The 14596-nt window shown below is 42.6% G+C and overlaps 1 pseudogene; it reads right to left on the reverse strand.

The window, feature by feature from the left end:
- Positions 1-14596, reverse strand: part of LOC148150581 (uncharacterized) — a 156029-nt pseudogene that overhangs the window by 61553 nt on the left and 79880 nt on the right.

Consider the following 14596-nt stretch of genomic DNA (forward strand, 5'->3'; position numbering starts at 1 on the left):
TTACTTCAAGGAAAGGTACATATGAGCAACAAATGCCAGCCTTGCTGGTAACACTCACATCCCTTACAAGCACGTTGACTATGTCTGGATAACATTTAGGCTTGGTGTTATTTGACATGTCAGTAAAGTTTAATGTAAGTGTATGGAATGGTAGACATACAAATAATATTTCCACTGTGGGATGCCCAAAATTAGGGAGCAGATGAAAAAGTTCTTTATCCTGTGAATGTAGGACTTGCTACCAAATATAGAAGTTGAGGCAAGTTTAAGAGGAACCTAGATAAACACATGACAATGATGCATTATGCCTAGCCATCAATGTATCAATATACTATTAAGAGATATGCTGATGGCATCATCAATGTTTCATAGCATTTGACCCAAGAATATAAAAATCTCACACTCCATTTTAACTCAGGTCACTTGAAGCATGGCATACTAATTGAAGTATGTGGTCCTTTGCAACCTAATAGCTTAATGTGAGCCTAGGCTGCCAAAACAAATCTTCAACTCCGAGCTTAAGGAAGGCAAATGTAAAAGAAGCAAACAACAGAAGAGGTTCAAAGACATTTAAAAGCCAATATGAAGAAATGTAACATCGATACCAACAACTAGGAAACTAATGGCAAGGACAGGAAACTCTGGCAAACTATCATCCGAGCAGGAACAGCAATGTTTGGAGCCAATAGATGTGCCGAATTAGAAGAAAAGAGAAGAAAACAGAAAGCGAAGCAGCAATAACCAAAGTCCAATCTGTCATCTGGAACTACTTGTCCTGAATGCTGAAGAATTTTCAAAGCCAAAATTGGACTTATAAGCCACCTGAGAGCCCATAAATAGATCAACGGAATGAAGACGATCATTCTCGACCTCAAGGGATAGCCACAATGATGACGACGAATGTGCCTATAAAAGTTATATCTGTACATATTACATGTTGAGCTGTTGGATCTTTTAATACCCAACCAAAAGCACTGCAATAATTATATCTGTGGTGCTAAAAAGATGCAAATAGCCATATTCTGCTGCTAACTTACCAGTTTTAAATAATTTGTTTATTTGCTTACTTACTGCACAACTTTTCACGTCTAACCATCGCTTATCGATGTTTTTAAAATAAAATTTGTTTCCTGAAATTGAAAGTGCAGACTGCATATATATCTCACACTGCATATGCACAGTCTTCTATATGCATTGCTTGAAAAATTGCCATTTATATGGTTTTTAAGAGACATAACCCTGACAAATTTTGGGACTTTATTAAAGGCAGAAAAGTCAACGAAACATGGTTCAAAAGCACAAGTCTGGAGCACAGGAATTGATGACATTTTTTTCATTTCCTTCCAATTCCTTTTAGTTCTGGGCTGTGTGGCACCTGACTTCTTTCTGCACCAATGCTGTCTTTCATTCACCGGTTGAGAATTTGCCCTTTCACTGGTCTTTGAAGGTGTTTTATTTCTCATTCATCAGAATATTTGTAGAGAAACATGAGTTGGAAAACAGCGAGCTGTTATTGGAGACTTTCTGGTACCTCTGCACAGAATAGAAAGAGATTAAATAGAAAAGTTTGCCTGTAACTATAACACTCTGAAAATGGCAGAAGCTAAGCAGACTCTGGCCTGGTTTGTACTTGAATGTGAGATCACCTGGGAATATTTGGTGCAGTAGGCTTTAAGGGATTTTGCGACACAGTGGTAATATCCATACCTCTGAACCAGGAGGCTTAGGCTCAAGTTCCACCTGCTCCAGAGGTATGTATTAACATTTCTGAAGAGGTTGATGTTGAAAATATCTAGAGAGAGAAGCAAGCACACACATACATACAGAGATTTTTTTAATGGTGTCTCTTTGCAGTCAAGATGTTTTTACTGTACATGGCTTTACAAAAGCAGTGGTAACCTGCCCAGAGTCACTCGAAAGATTTTTGTTAAGCAGTTGTCACCTCGCTCAGAACTCATGGAATCTGTGTTGTCTGGTTATGCTCTCACTGCTCAAGGAAGGTATCATTGTATACCATTCACTATGTGCTTCAATAAACATGATTTTTTAAACTGTAACCATCTTTTGTGCAGTATCTTTGGTTTAAAGCATTATCTTCTTTCTTTTAATACATAGTCCAAAAGTAATGTAAGTCAAAGGTATGATCTTTACAATGAAGAATAAAATTCAACCCAATACAAAATCCACCAACTTTCCAGAATCCATTCTGTAAGAGAGCTCAGTATGGAGTTAGGAACTTCAACACTCTCAAACACTAAATAAAGATATTGCCCATGTGTAAATCTGAGCTTTCTCAGTTTTATTTGATTTTGCCTTATTTTTAAACACACTGACATGAGCAATTAAAATGTAAATGTAGAGTTGGGTTTGTTTATTTCTTTAGTTACATATACAGACTTTATAAAAAGCTGTCATTACTGGCAAGGTAAACATTCATTATTTGTCCATAAATAATGTTGAGAAGGTAATGATGAGATGCTTTCTTGAACTAGTAGTGTCCATGTGGTGAAAATGCCCCTGTGGTGCTTTCAGAGGGCAGTTGCAGGATTTTGACACAGCAAAGTCAAAAAAATGGTAATGTATTTCCAAGCTGGGGCCATGTACGTCTGTCTGCTGTGAATCGTACATCTACTATACTGTATTTGGCTATGTTGCGGGTCGAGGGAATTAATTAGGGCTTCACTTGAGTAATATAAAAAACACAGCACTTGAAGTCTTCTGTGACCGCAAGGGCTGAAGTGAATAATCTCTGCTCAAAACATTTTAATTTTAAATTTGTTTTGAACATTTAATATTTTTACTACAATGCCCCTTTGAGGCACTTAGAGTTGTTTTTGGTTTAAATTAAGCAGGGTATTTAAAAAGTACAAAGATAACGGTGAGGATTATGCTTGTGTCAAATTTAGAGGCATAAGTGAAAATAAAAACGTTGTAAGTAGTAGAAGATGAAAGTTCCTTCAGCAATGGGTTCTGTGATTGGAATCATTTGGTGATCCATCCAACGTTACATAAAATCTTACTGGTTAACCAGACCGTAAGTTAACAACTGCTCTGACATAGGTTGTCTGTTCAAAAGTTTTGTGTCGGATGATTGGAAGGACTCATCAATTAGTCTATGTGTGAGGTACCAAATTACCAACTCTGCTGTGTCAATGGACTGAATGGAAGTGGCACAGATACTACTTTTCATCTGGATCAGTACCTGCAAGTTTGAAACTATAGAGTGCTACAGAGTCTTAATTTTCAATGCTAGTCTTTTAAACCCTGTCATATTCTACAATGAAGCCTCAGATTGTTAAGGATTTACGGATTCAATCAAACTGTGATTAATTTACTAATCCTTATATTTCTGTTCAGTCATATTTCATTCCCATTGTTAAAGGACAAGCTTGTGACCGTGGTTCATTATCAATGCACAATTTGAAGGAAAGTTCCAACACACTGCAGGTCCATTAATAAGAAATGAGCTTGTAGCCAAATTTGTGCAAGGAGTTCAAAGTTGTTTCCATGGCCTTTGACTGTTCAGACAGAAACATGTCTCTCCTTGATTTTACATTTTCTCCATTGTATCTAACGCAAATAGCTGACAGCCTGTGGTAAAAAGACAGATACACAGTATATTTCAGGTCAAGCTCCACAGAAGGATTTACTGACCGTGACCACTTGCGACCCAAATCATTTTGTTGAACACTCGTAATGAATGCTGAATTTTATCTTCATCTGACAAGAAGGCCACTAGAGTTATATGTTGAAACATCAATGACCAGAATAGCCAGCATTAAATGGGTCTGCTGAAATATGGCTATTAACCTTTGGCAGTCACCTTTGTAATCAGTTTGAAAATATCCCACAGTGATGAAAAAAGGCTGTTGAAGAAAACTAGGAAGAAATGGGTAGAGGTACATTTTCTTCTGCTCAGTTTGGATCTTTTTTTTGCACTTTTTGTGCAGCTACCGTCCCCCCTCTCAGTAAACCTCCACTGAGCTTTTCCAATTTGGGCCCTTTGTGCATCACCAATTTTCATCAGCCACTTTCATCTTCAGCTGCCACAGCCATAAACTGATGCTCTAAATCTCTCCATCTCTATACCACCCTCTTCCCCCTTTAAGACCAGTAATTCTGGCCAAGCTTTTGTTCCCTTCTCCCAATAACCCTTTATGTGAATCAGTGTCAAATATTGTCTGGTAATCCCCTGTGTATAACCTTGAACATGTTATAGACTTACAAGTACTTAAGAGGAGAGAGTGTTATAGTGATAATGTTATTGGACGAGTAATCCCAGAGGCTTCAGTTAATTCTCTGGGGATATGGGTTCAAATCCCAAATTGATTAGTGAAACTTAATTTAAACTAATTAAGTATGAAATTGAAAGCTTATCTGAGTTATAGTGACCATGAAGCTATCATCAATTGTCATCAAAACTCATCTGTGTGGTGCTGGAAAAGGACAGCAGGACAGGCAGCATCTGAGGAGCAGGACAGTTGATGTTTTGAGCAATGAGCCCTTCATTAGGATTGTGATGGGGTTCAAAGGGCATGAGAGATAAACTGGAGGGGGTGGGGCTGGCGGAAGGTAGGCATAGGTGGGGTATGGGGTGATAGGTCGGAGTGGAGGGTAGAGCGAACAGGCGGGAAGGAAGATGGATAGGTAGGACAGTTCAAGAGGGAGGTGCCGGGTTGGAGGGTTGGATCTGGGATAAAGTGGGGGGAGGAGAGATCAGGAAATTGGTGAAGTCAACTGGTGAAGCCACCCTTCAAGGGCAATTAGAGATGATCAGTAAATACTGATCTTGCCTGTGAACTACAACATCACATGAATGGAATAAAACAAGATGCAAGCAGTGTTATTTTTTAACAAAAACCTGCTGAGAGGCACAATGCAAATAGAAATCTAGTTAGAAGTTATACTTTATTGGTGGATTCATGGATATGTACATGGGACCAATTTTGCTAATTCTTGCTCTTGGATAAGCTTGCTGTACCTGCCTATGTGCCTTCAATTATTTTACTTGCTTTTAGTTTCTCTATTATCATATTCATTGTTTTATTGTTAAAGGAACTGGAACAAATATAATCATTTTAAAAAGATGTTTCACTATGAAAGATTGGATGTCATTATCTCAGAGCTCAGTCTGAGGAAAGGTAGGTCTTTAAGGTAGAAGGTGATACTTTGTGAACATTGCAGTATACAGAATAATGAAGCAAACTGTTCATTTTATTTGGTCAGATTGTGAATACAGCAAGTGATAAGGACACTGACCCAGACTAGCAGACAGTCAGACAAACGGAGTGAGAGAGATGGGGACAGACTGATAAAAAGACTTAGACAGAGTGGGAGGCAGAGGGCTACGTAGACAGAGACGATAAATATCCTACCTATCTTTCCCCTGGCCCAACCCTCCTCCCTCAATTTACTTCTCAGCCCCCTTCCCCTCACCCAGAACTGATGAAAACCTGAAACATCAACTCCCCTTCTCCTCTGGGCTTAGAATGAGATGAGGGGATAGGAGATTTGGAATGAGATGAGGGGATAGGAGATTTGGAAGTTGGTGAATTCTATGTTAAGGCTTATCCTAACCTGCTCATCTTCTTCCCACCTATCTGCTCCGCCCTTTCCACTGACCAATCACAGCCTCTCTGCATCTACCTATCACCACCCACCCACCTTTTCCCTGGTTCCACGCCCCTGCTATTTATTTTGCAGCCCCCTTCCCTTTCCCCAGTCCTGATGAAAGGTTGCAATCTGGAACATCAACTCCCCTCCTCCTCTGATGCTGCTTGATCTGCTGTGCTTTTTCCGGCTCCACTCTTTATCCACTTTGACTCTCCAGCAATGCAGTTCTCATTATCTCCAAACCCCTGTATTTAAAAAATGATGGATTAGCATTGGAGGCAATTCAATAAAGATTCACCAGGCTGATTCTTGGGACGAAGGGGCTGCCTTATCAATAACAGATGAACATGTTAGTCCTTTACTCATTAAAGCTTAGAAGAATAAGGAGTGATCTTGTTGTAACATACAAAGTCTGAGCAACTTTAACAAGAGAGATGCTGAGAAGATGTTTCCACTAATGAGTGACACATCATAAGAACATAAGAAGTAGGAGCAGTAGTATGTAATCCAACCCCTGCTCTGCAATTCAATGTAATTGTGCCTAATCACATCTTGGCCTCAAGTCCATTTCCCATTTCCCATAATCCTTTATTTCTTAAACTAGGAGACTTAGTTACAGAATAAGGGGACACTTTTAAAACTGAGATACAAAGAAATTTCTTCTCTCAGAAATAGGGATGTCTGGAATGTTTTGTCCCAGAGAATTGTGAAACTGAGACGAGATTAATAAAACTATTCAAAGAGGAGGCAGATTTTTTTAGAATACTGGGGAGTTGAGGTCTCTGAGGAACGAGCACAAGAAAGGAGTTGAAGGCCGGGGCAGATTGTTATAATGTTAGGCTGGTGGGTGGGGATTAAGGGGCTGAGTGACTGACCCCTGCTTCTATTTCTTATTCCTCTGAATGACCATTAGACAGAGTTTTGGGATTGGAGTAGGAGTCCTGGGCACCATTTGTGAGTATATCGTGAAGATAGGCATAGTCAGCTGATGAGACTGCCTCCTCAATTCTGCTGAAAGCAGCTCACAGGTAATGTATTGTTGGATGTGCTGATCACTGCAAGCTTTCAGAAGCCCTGGAGATAAAAATATTCCCATTGGCCTGAAGTTGGTCTGGGAAGATATTCCTTCATAGAGTCTTTGGGGGTTGGGGGTGGGAGGCGGTATTGGGTATTCCCAGTGTGTTGTGGCAGAAAGCCTATCCAAAGCTGGTCCTGCCAACTGCAAAATGTCCAAATGGAGAGACTGCATGTCTTTGGATTTGTTGACCAAGACAGATTTGGAGGGAGGAATATTGATTACTTTTAAGGCAGGTAGATTATTGAATAATAAAGGAGTAAAAGATTGTCAGGGCATGGCAGGAATGTGGAGCTGGATTATCGTCAGATCAGCCATGATCTTAATAAATAGTGGAGTGGACTCACGTGGATAAAATGGGTAACTGCTGCTCCTAATTCTCCATGTATTTATGTTGATGTGTTCAAACAAAAATGCCAATGAAAGTTTTGCTCATCTGGGGTAACCACACATGGTCTACTGGGAAGGGATAAAGTGGGATCCATGTTGAACAGTTCATCTTGTTCCAATTCAAAATGTCTCTGGCTGAATGTAAAACTGTTTCTGTCCTAAGTACATCAGTTGCTCCCCTCAACCCACCCCATTTATGATCCTGCCTCTCAGGAACCAGTATAATTTGCCAGTCATAGAGTCATTGAGGTTGACAGCATGAAAACAGGCCCTGTGGCCCAACCTGTCCATGCCGCCCAGCTTTTACAATGAATCTAGACCCTTTTGCCTGTGTTTGATGCATGTGCCTCCATATCTATTCTATACATGAACCTGTCCTAACATTTCTTAAATGATAAAATTGTACTCGCTTCCATCACGATCTCTAGCAGCCTGTCCAAGCACTCACCACCCTCTGTGTAAATAAATTTCCTCTCTGGACCCTTTTGTATCTCTCCTGTCTCACCTTAAACTTTAGGCCCACTAATTTTAGTTTCCCCTATCATGGGGAACAGCTATTGACTATCTACCTTATCTGTGCCACCCTCAATAAAAGACAGATAGAAATAGTTGAAATAACTCCACAGAGGTATCCCATCACCACGACTCCCTATATTTACACGTGGAGAGTCCTTGATACTGATCCAGCAACTTCAGAGCCAGCTCTCAGAGTGAACAGAACCTCTGACACTCCTGTTTATGCCTGTCAGCCAGGGCTCCCTGATTGGACCGGATGAACAGCCTCAATCAGAGAAGTCATCTTCTATAAGGTACACCTGGCTGATCTTGTTACAAAAACTACCTCCCACCCTCTCTGAATTTGAAGACAAAGGCCTTTTCTTTTGCTCTTCTTGGGCATTTTATCAACAGGGCAGGTTCCTCCAACTCTGCCTCTGATGTGTGCGGTGTGTGACACACAGTAGCTTGCCTCTTGAGCCTGGAGCATCTCATAAGAAATTCATTCTCTTGTTCAAGGCAGTGACATTTCTGAGGTATCTTCAATGTTTGAAGGAGAGGGAGAATCCACAGATTCCAGAACAGATGGAAAGGCTGTTGAGGAGCCAGCTATGTTTGTTCCTACACTAATTGTGAGTATGCAGCTTTTGTATGGTTAACGTACTTGTTTAGGACCATCACATCTACCCAATCTTTATATAGCACTGGACTTGACCTCAAGTTGACCATGCCTCATACCCAGGCAGGGCCATTCCCATGGCTCTTACACCAAATTTCATCCCCTGAATTAAACTCTCTCACTTAGTGGAATCTTGTGTCCGGCCTTGGTATTCCTGATGCAGTTTCACTCTGGCCCCACATGTCTGAGAAGATCAGATTAAACCTGGTGCAGAGTCTTCTCCCCATTAGCAACTCTGCTGGAACTATCCCTAGAGTTGCACAATGGGCTGTCCTATAATCAAATAAGAACCGGGACAGCTTGGTATCCAGTGAAGTTGTAGGCTGTTGCTTTAGCCCTGCCTTCAAAGTTTGGACTGCTCTTTCTGCCACACCATTAGATGATGAATGGTGTAGTGCTGTCCTGATATGTCGAATACCATTCAACTTTAAGAAATACTCAAATTCCCTGCTGGTAAACATTGGCTCGTTATCTGTGACTAACACCTCTGGGAGTCCATGTATTGCGAAACATATGCACATTTTTTTCATTCTATGCCCCCATGTTTGACAAATGAGCTTTCTGAACATCCAGCCACTTTGTGTGAGCCTCCAAAAAACCAAGAACATTGATCCCATGAAAGACCCTGTACAGTCAATGTATAACCAAAGCTATGGTTTACCCGGCTATTACCACGTATTGGAGATGCTGCTGGTGAGAATATTTGTCCTTGTTGGCACTCTAGGCACTGCCCCACCAAAGTGGCGACATCTGCATCCAATCCAGGCCACTAGACATAACGTCTTGCCAACATCTTCACCCCTGGATGACCCTGGTGGATTTCAACCAGTATCTGGAAGCAACCTTTGCTGGAAATAAACAGTCTTGCTCCCTATAATAACATGCCAGGTCCAAAAAGCTTTCAATTCTTTTTGTGATGGCCCTTTGGTTCTCCCACCATCACCAGCTGTTTCAGTTTGGCCAGGACCAGATCTTTCTGTGTCCAAAGTCTAATATTGCCAGCTATGATGTGGAGGTGCCAGGGTGGACAAAGTTAAAAACCACACAACACCAGGTTATAGTTCAACAGGTTTATTTGAAAGTACAAGTTTTTGGAACACTGCTCCTTTGTCAGACAGCTTGTATTTTCAAATAAACCTGTTGGACTATAACCTGATGTGTAATTTTTAACATTGTCAGCTATGACTAGAAGTACGTGCAGAAAATTTAAAACCATTACAGGATCTTCCAGTGGCTGTACCACTGTTGATGTATCTGCCAGCTGGAGATGGCTTGATTCATTCGCATTTGCTAGTTGTACTAGATGGTGTTCCAACTTGTTACTATATGCACTCAGTATTAGAGCCCACTGCTGAAATTGGCCTGAAGCTATGGAAGGCACTGCCTTGTCCTCTTTAAGTAAACTCAGCAGGGGCTTGTGGTCTGTTATTATTAGATTTATGTCCATAAAGGTATTGGTGGAACATTCTGACTCCAAATGTGACCACTAAACTTTTCTTCTCTATCTGGGCATATTTATGCTTTGCATTAGCCGAAGTCCTGGATGCATACACTATTGGGCACTCCTCTCCCCGGGCCACCTATGCGCTAATAATATCCCAAAGCCATACGGAAGGTATCTTAGAGGATTATACCTGTTTCTTCATTTTCCTGAAAGTTATGGCTTGGCCACATGGCCATTTCCAAGATTGACCCTTTTTTAAGAGTTGATGCAAAGATGCCATGTTGGAGGCTAGGTTATTTATGAACATTCTATAATAATTCACTAGCCCAAGAAAAGACCTAAGCTCTGGTTCAGAGGGGGAGCCGGGACACCTTTGATCACCCTTACTTTAATTCTAGAGGGTGTAACTCGGTCTTTTTGAATTGTAGCTCAAGCAGGTCACGTGGGACGTGTGGAACATTTATTTTTCGCTTCAAATGCATATGACGGCCTGAGACAAATGTATAGGGACTATGCCCAAGTTCTCTCAGCGCTTCTTATTGGTCTTCTCTATTATTCATCATTATTCATCATTTGGAGATGGCATTGTGTCTCAGTGATTAGCACTACTGATTCACAGCACCAGGGACCCGTGTACAATTCCATCCTTTGGTGACCGTTTGTGTGGGTTTCCTCTGCGTGGTCTGGTTTCTTCCCACAATTCAAAGATGTGCAGGTTAGGTGGATTGGCCATGCTAAATTACCCATAGTGTTCAGGGATATAGCTAAAGTGATTAATGCAGAGTTATGGGGATAGGGTAGGGAGACTGTGTCTGGGTGGAATACTCTTTGGAGGGTTGGTGTGAGGCTCAATGGTCTGAAATGACAACTTCCTACAGTAAGGATTCTACAATTCCAAGAATCCTTCATCTAGATAAATGGCAACCTGGGATAGAGCTTGTATAGTGTTCTCCATCATCAGCTCAAAAATTGTACAGGCTGTTGATACTTCAAATAGCAGTCTTGTATATTTGTACAAACTCTTATGGGTATTAATTGTAGCATCTAACTGCAATTCCTAGCATGCATGGCTCATGTCCAGCTTTGTGAAGGACAGCCCCCCCATCAGCTTTGCATAGAAATCTTCTAAATGAAGGATTGGGTATTTATCCATCTGTGAAAAGTAGTTTAGTGTTTGTTTAAAATCCCCACAAAGGCAAACCGACCCATCAAGTTTCACAACTGGTATGACTGGTGCTGACCATTCTGCAAAGTTGACTGGTCTAATGATTCCTTCGCTTTACAACCTTCTGATTTCTGCCTCTATTTTTGCCCGTAAGGCAAATGCATTATGCAGGCATTGCAGAATCATGAAACTGCTTCCTGGTCAACATACAAGGTGACATTGACTCCTGTGATAGTCCCTAGGCCTTTCTGAAAAATCTCCGGGCATTGAATTAGGATTTCACTCAGACAGCCATTTTCTAATCAAAAATAGTTTAGCCAATCTAAATGAACCTTTCTCAATCAATTTGGCCCCATCAAGCTAGGGCCCAAGCCTTTTGCTACAAACAGTGGCAACTGAAACAACTTCTTATCATAAAAGACTAGAACCACAGTTTTCCTCTTAATCTGTAGGTGTTCCCTGGTATAGGCTCTCAGTCTAGCTGAGGTCTTGCACAAACTTAAGGGTTGGAGTCCAGATAGAATTTTGTTAAAGATGGTTCTGAAATGGCTGCAACTGGCATTGACCCGCATTTAGAATCAGGTGACCACTTAACAAGATGTTCATTTTGATTGGTTCTGATTTGGATGTTGCTAAGAAATTTAACTGTTCACAAACCAAAAGTGGGTGGACTTTCCAGGGTGCACACTCTCCTGGATATTTGCCGATGAGTTCTCTTATTCAGTTTCAGCCAAATGGGACTCCTTTGCTGTGCTCGAGTCCACGTACCAGCAGCAACTACAGAAAAACACCAAAACAAAGCCAAGCCTCAGCCAAACTGTTAAAATGTTCTTCAGGGTCCGGGCCTGCAAGCAATTGGAAAGTGCAGCAATTGGAACATATGAATTGCAGGGTATTCCAATGGAAGTGGACACCATCGCCAGTCTGACTGAGCTTCAGGAACACAACCTGAGTGAAGGCAATTGCTTAGTTGAAACTTTATTGCTGGAACAGCACAGCAGGTCAGGCAGCATCCAGGGAACAGGAGATTCGACGTTTCGGGCACAGGCCCTTCTTCAGGAATGAGCAGAGAGTGTTCAGCAGGAGAAGATAAAAGGTAGGGAGGAGGGACTTGGAGGAGGGGCGTTGGAAATGTGATAGGTGGAAAGAGGTCAAGTAGTTGGTTTCTACTACAAACCAACCGACTCCCACAGCTACCTGGACTACACCTCCTCCCATCCTGCCCCCTGTAAAAACGCCATCCCATTCTCCCAATTCCTTCGTCTCCGCCGCATCTGCTCCCAGGAGGACCAGTTCAAAATACGTACAACACAGATGGCCTCCTTCTTCAAGGACCGCAATTTCCCCCCCGACGTGGTCGACGGTGCCCTCCACCGCATCTCCTCCACTTCCCGCTCCTCCGCCCTTGAGCCCCGCCCCTCCAACCGCCACCAGGACAGAACCCCACTGGTCCTCACCTACCACCCCACCAATCTCCATGTACAGCGCATCATCCGCCGTCACTTCCGCCACCTCCAAACAGACCCCAGCACCAAGGATATATTTCCCTCCCCTCCCCTATCAGCTTTCCGTAGAGACCACTCCCTCCGCGACTCCCTTGTCAGATCCACACCCCCCACCGACCCAACCTCCACTCCCGGCACCTTCCCTTGCAACCGCAGGAGGTGCAACACTTGCGCCCACACCTCCCCCCTCACTTCTCTCCAAGGCCCCAAAGGAAACTTCCATATCCGCCACAGATTCACCTGCACCTCCACCCACATCATCTACTGCATCCGCTGCAGCCGGTGTGGCCTCCTCTATATTGGGGAGACAGGCCGCCTACTTGCGGAGCGATTCAGAGAGCACCTCTGGGCCACCCGGACGAACCAACCCAACCAACCTGTAGCACAGCATTTCAACCCCCCCTCCCACTCCACCGAGGATATGCAGGTCATTGGACTCATCCACCGCCAAACCACAACAACCCGACGGTAGGAGGAGGAGCGTCTTATCTTCCGACTGGGAACCCTCCAACCGCAGGGGATGAACTTGGACTTCACCAGTTTCTTCATCCCCCCTCCCCCCACCTTGTCTCAGCCGGATCCCTCCAGCCCGGCACCGCCTTCCTGACCTGCAGTCTTCTTCTTGACCTCTCCGCCTCCATCCTACTCCGACCTATCACCCTCACCTTGACCTCTTTCCACCTATCACATTTCCAACGCCCCTCCTCCAAGTCCTTCCTCCCTACCTTTTATCTTCTCCTGCTGAACACTCTCTGCTCATTCCTGAAGAAGGGCCTGTGCCCGAAACGTCGAATCTCCTGTTCCCTGGATGCTGCCTGACCTGCTGTGCTGTTCCAGCAATAAAGTTTCAACTAAGCAATTGCCTTCACTCAGGTTGTGTTCCTGAAGCTCAGTCAGACTGGCGATGGTGTCCACTTCCATTGGAATACCCTGCAATTCATATGTTCCAATTGCTGCACTTTCCAATGATAACATCAGTTGTAGTGTCTATTGGAAGTCCATTTGCCTGCAGCTGGTAGGCGTTTTTGCATGGTTACATTATTAATCCCACAAACCAAACGGTCTCTCGGCATCTCATTAAAGTTTGAACCAAAATCACATGCCTCTGCCAGTCGTCTTAACCTAGTCAAAAATCCAGATATGGATTCTTCGGATTCTTGATTTAACGATTAAAACTGTTAGCATCTCAGAATTAGAGGAGGCTTACAGTTGTAATATTCCTTAACTAAATCTGTCAATTCTTGAAAGGTTTTAGTATCTGATGTCTCAGGAAAAGTTCGACTCCTTTTAACCGGAAAAGACCCACAAGCTGTCAGGGGAATTACTTGTTGTTTTTCCTCTGCCCCAATATCATTTGCCCAGATAAAATAACACATTCTTTCTACATACTGGGCTAAGACTTCGGCGGCAGGATTGAATGAGTCAAGCTTCTCAAATAACAGTATGATGCCAGAATTCCTTAGCCCAATTCAAAGACAACTGTTATGAGAGAATTTCTTCAGGAGCGTGCTCCACAGAGGCTGGTATCCTGTCATCAAGTCACCCTTTATTTACACGTGGAGAATCCTTGATACTGATTTCTCTCCCTCAGAGTGGAGATTCCTGAGGAGGAACATTTTTAAACAGTTGATGGTAATGACTTGAAACTCATTAGCTGCAAGGGGTGTGGAAACAGAGATGGTGATTTCAAAAGGAATTTGGATGTGCTCTTGTACAAAATAAATCAGTTGGTCTGCAAGGATCAAAGGGAAGTGATTGCATTGTTCCATGGTGAATTGCCGTGGACCTGATGGGCTGAATGGCCTCCTTTGTTGGAAATGATGCTATAATCTTCTGTGAAACAATTACTTACTGAATGATACTTCTACTAAGTCCTCTTGTAAAAGTACCAATTAATGCAAGCATTGACTGTCTATCTCATATAAATACATTTAATCATTGATGTACATTTTAAATAAGAACATAACAAATATGAACAGGAATAGGCCATCTGGCCCGTCAAGCATTTAATAAGATCATGGCTGACCTTTCATGGATTCAGTATCTGATGCCTCAGGGAAAGTTAGGCTCCTTTTAATCAAAAGAGGTCCCCAAGCTGCCATGGCCTCTACTTACCTGCCTGCTCACCATAACCCTTAATTCCTTTACTGTTCAAAAATCTATCTATATTTTCCTTAAGTACGTTCAATGACGTAGCCTCAACTGCTTCACTGGCAGGGAATTCCACAAA

This window comes from Chiloscyllium plagiosum, unplaced genomic scaffold (assembly GCF_037043375.1).
Source record: "Chiloscyllium plagiosum isolate Xiang-an unplaced genomic scaffold, Cpla_swu_hap1 HiC_scaffold_3, whole genome shotgun sequence".
NCBI lineage: Eukaryota > Metazoa > Chordata > Chondrichthyes > Orectolobiformes > Hemiscylliidae > Chiloscyllium > Chiloscyllium plagiosum.